We start from the raw sequence: 4,627 nt of genomic DNA on the forward strand, positions 1-4,627 counted from the left end.
GTACGGGAAATCATAAGGTTTTTCCTGGATGTGATCACAGTCATTGAGAATGCGGTGTACGTGCAGGTGATGACAATGATACCCAGGTGGCAAGCAGCTGAAAATGAGTAATGGAATGGGTGCAATACAAAATGAAACTTACATAAGTTAGGAGGAGGCAGAAAATGGATAACTAACATTCAGACAGTTATATCTGGAGTCATGCACAACTAGTTTTTGTATGACCACTTGGTGACTTTAAAAAATACATTTTTGGATTTCTCATTTTAACAGTGTAAAATTGTATCCACTCACAGGATTCTTCTGAGAGTTAAATGGGATAATGTGGTGAAGTGTCTAGTTCCATTAGCACTTAATAACTTTTTATTTTTTAAGAGAAAAGGGAGAGAGAAGGTCCCATTTTGAGTTTGAGCTGCAACCTTATACATTGCTCATCGCAGTCTCTATTTCAGATATTTGGGAAGAAAAAGAAGGAAATGAGATGATTTGTCTCCAAAGACTTTTATTACTTACGTCTGTTCTCTAAGTACAAGTCCAAAGGGCAAGCAGGCATTTTCCTTGGATACTCTATAGTAACATAAATTTTGAGACTGAGATTAAAAAATTATTGACCTGCTTTATGAAAGTTGTCCAAATTTTCTCCACACAAAACACAGGTGAATTTCCATTCAGTCTGACAACACTGGATCTGCTCTAAGCTCTCTGGTTCACACAGTTCCTACTACTTCCTATTTGATACCTTAGACCTGGTCCTTTGTGTTAACTTATGTTAGCTTCTGGGACTCTGCATTCATCCAAGTGCATAGCCTAGACATTTCTTTCACTAACACCAGTCGTTAAGCTGTCTGGAGTGAGCCCACCTGGGTTCAAATCCTGGCTCTGATGCTTATTACCTGACCGTGGAGAGTTAACCTAACCTCCCTCAACTTCCATTTTTTTTCATCTGTAATATAGGAATATTAATATTTAATCTAAAAGTTGTCATGCAGATTAAAGACATAACATATATAAAGCCCATAGGATGGTACATAACAATAGATTACTGTTCCTGGCAAGATACTGAAGAAGTGGGTAGATACTTTTCTTAGGTGTTCTTCTGAAGGGTTTAGTACATCAAATAAATGTCTTCAGGGGTCCAACTATTCTCAGAAACCTACTCCAAGTAACCACCACTCATTCCCTTATGATTCTCCTATCAGGGTTTATCAATACTCAGCTACATATTATCACCACCAAACTTGAGCATTTCTAACTCATGTTTTCTGTCTTTCCTCCAGAGGATGGCTCAGATCTAGGCTCTGAAAAAGCCTAGATAAGGCCCCCTTTAGGACTCCAGAAAAGAGATGAGCACTTTAATGCAACTTCAGTATTTCCAAGAAGATATTAGCACTTACCAGGCACCCTCCTACCTCATTCATTTCATTTAAAGTGTTTTACTCCTAGAGTTATGTTCCTTGAGCTAAAACTTTGTCCCTTGGTTGTCAATCCTTGTAAGTTATCATAATATGAATAAGTTCATTGGAATTATGTGAGATGAAAATTCAAACATCACATAAAACAAAAGAAACAAAATTTTTTCTTCACCCAACCTTTCATTCCTTTCCCCAATATAACCATATTGTTAGCTTCAGATTATATGCTTATAAAAAGAAAAAAATAGGTTTACTCAAATATATGTCTTTGTTTTTTAACAATTTTTTTTTAGAGGGAGAGTGAGCGAGCACAAGTATGCAAGTGGTGAGGAGAGGAGGAGAGGGAGAGAGAGAATCTCAAGGAGGCTCCTCACCCAGTGCAGAGCCCAAATCAGGGCCCAATCTAACGCCCCTGAGATCATAACCAGAGCTGAAACCAAGAGTTGGAGGCTCAACCAACTGAGCCACTCAGGTGCCCCTACATGTGTCTGTATTTTTAATTACAAATGGAATCATACTAAACATGCTTTTCTATAAAACTTTACATGTAAATATATACATATCAATATTTGAGTGGTTGCGGCATATTCTATTGCATGAGCTATGCATGCATGAATTATGTAACAAATCCTCTATTGCTGGACATTACAAATAAAGTTACAGTGTGTACACACACACACACATTCCTGTATCTTGGCATACTTTTCTTTTAAGACATGTTGAAGACCTGAGCTAAGTCAGTAACAGCTGAGGCGGCAAAATGGAGGTATAGGAAATTGAACGTATGGGGAAATAAAGTCTGGGGCAGTTCCCAGATTTCTTTTTTGGACAAATGGTTATGTGGGATGACATTCACTGAACTAAGGAACACCATAGAGTAGAAAGTGGGGAAATGATGGCTTCAGTTTTTCACAGGTTAAGTTTCAGTTGTCCATGGAGCATCTAAATCAAGTCTGCTAGTAAGTAATTAGATATAATTTCCTGAAAGTCAAGAAACAAGTCTTGGCTGCCAAGTTGGTTCTGCAGCAGACTGTGAAAAAGGACAGTGTCAGAAATTAGCTGATCAAGGAATTAAAGTAGGATTCTGGATGAGTTAGAAAGAAAGAATACAGTTCTATTATGGCTTGAATGATAATACTTGTAAGATAAAAGGAGACTATTTCCACCTTGAAATGACTTACTGCTGTGTGATAGTCATGTATTTCACTTATTAAGGCTAAATTCATATCTGTGGATACTTCTTTTATTTTTAAATTATGGAAAGTGCATACTTTTAATTCTTCAGTCTGGTCAGAAAACCACGTATTAATTAGGGGAAAAGAGCGTATTCTTATGCCATATATTTTTGTTTGTTTATTTGGTCCACAGCACCAGTTGGAGGAGAACTCTCTAAGCAGGCGAAAAGTGCAGCAAGGGCTGAAATTGCTAACCCCAAATTACAAAATTCTCATGAAAATGTGTCAACCAGAGATGGAACCAGTGTCTGTTATAGAAGCTTCACAAGAGATGCTGGCCTTTCAGGAAGTTGTCTCTCAGGTGCTTTCCAACTCTAAGTCTGATTCTGACTGATATGAAGAAGAATTCAAGTTTTTGTTTAGTCAGGAGTCAAGGGCTATTCCAAAACCAGCCCTGAAGGCAAAGGAATACCCCAGCTGGTCCCAGAAATCCCTCATCCAGCTGGCTGCATGGGCTTATCAATCAAAAACAAGTCACCTGCGTCTGTACCTACCCAGTCACCTGGGGCCAGAACTCTAATTGGAATGAGAAGGGAAAGCAGCAGTCATTCTAACACTGCCTGGGGACATTCTTTCCCATTTCTTGCACAGCAGACTTACAGTTCAGAAAATGAAATTTTCTCCCTAGCTCAGTTTTAGCTCAGAAAGAAAACATACAGTACACTTGAGTTGCTGTAAAATGCTGGTTGTGATAGAGCACATCAGAACCCATGATTTGGATCTGACCCTTTAACTCTCACCTCTTTCTATACTACTTAACAGTTGGGGAAATTTCTCTTACTAAAAAGGGACAGAGGCAGTTGAATACAACTTCATAGTCTCCAACCCAGCATCATGCACTTGAGGATAGCAGCAAGTATTATTCAATAATGATTAGAGTGATGAATGCACAATAAAGCTTGAGAAGAAAAGGTTCTGTAAATTTATAAATTCTAACAGCTACTTGAACTACCCATGGGTCTTTGTGACAATAGATAGTGTCACATATGGGTTGGGAGAGGTTACTGAGGCCAAGCTATTGCTAATTCCAGTATAAGGTGAGAAAAGAATCTTGCTTGTTTAGATGAAAACGTGGAAGGGGAATGAAGGAACACTGAATTTGCTAATGAATGCTGATAATTTTAGGTCAAAATATATTTTCTCAGGTTTTAAATTAGATTATCTTTCAGTTTCAATTAAATAATTGGTATAGTAGTATTTATTTAATTGCACAACACTTGTTTTAGTTGAATGAGGCTGAAAGCATTTAGCAGCTGAGAAGGAAGAACATATCTCTTAGAGGTGTTTGACAAATATTGAAGTAGGATATTGAATGGTGTGCAATAAACACTTCATACCTATGGTCCAAATCTATAGAAAATCTTCTCTGCGGGATACTTCTCGGGTCTTAATTAAAATCTTATATCACATTTCCTGCAGCCCTTACTTGAAATATGCTATAGAAAACTCAAGGTCCTGAGGAAAGAAATCAAAGTGAAAAACATACTCAGACAAGTTTCCAGTGGATATCCATCAAAACTTCTCCTAGTCAATTGTGACTGGCTAGTATTACACAAGAGAGACATTTCAATGGCCTATGTGCTACTATATTACAAGGTCATCTTCACTTTAATAGAAAATGCTTTGGAAGACTGAACTGATAGGAGTTCATCAAAATATAATAGACATCTGCAATCAAATTCCATCCAGGGAATATTCTATGCACAATTTAAAGTGTGGACAAAAAAAATTTAGACCTAGGGATACAGGACTCAATTATCTGGGAATCAGAACTCATCACCTAATACATCATCTGAAGGACCATCAAAGATCTTATAGAAACAATCACAGTGACAAAATCAGTGTCTGAGTTCATGATTTCTCAGAGTCTTTTAGTAGTCAGTTTTAGCATGGATCAATTTTGTTTCCATCATTTTTTTAAATTCAAACTGACAGATATTTATAACAAAAAAATAAGTAAGAAGGAGGGAAAACATGAAA

The sequence above is a fragment of the Leptonychotes weddellii genome, chromosome 3, assembly GCF_054177405.1.
Source record: "Leptonychotes weddellii isolate Sample4059 chromosome 3, ASM5417740v2, whole genome shotgun sequence".
NCBI classification, from domain to species: domain Eukaryota; kingdom Metazoa; phylum Chordata; class Mammalia; order Carnivora; family Phocidae; genus Leptonychotes; species Leptonychotes weddellii.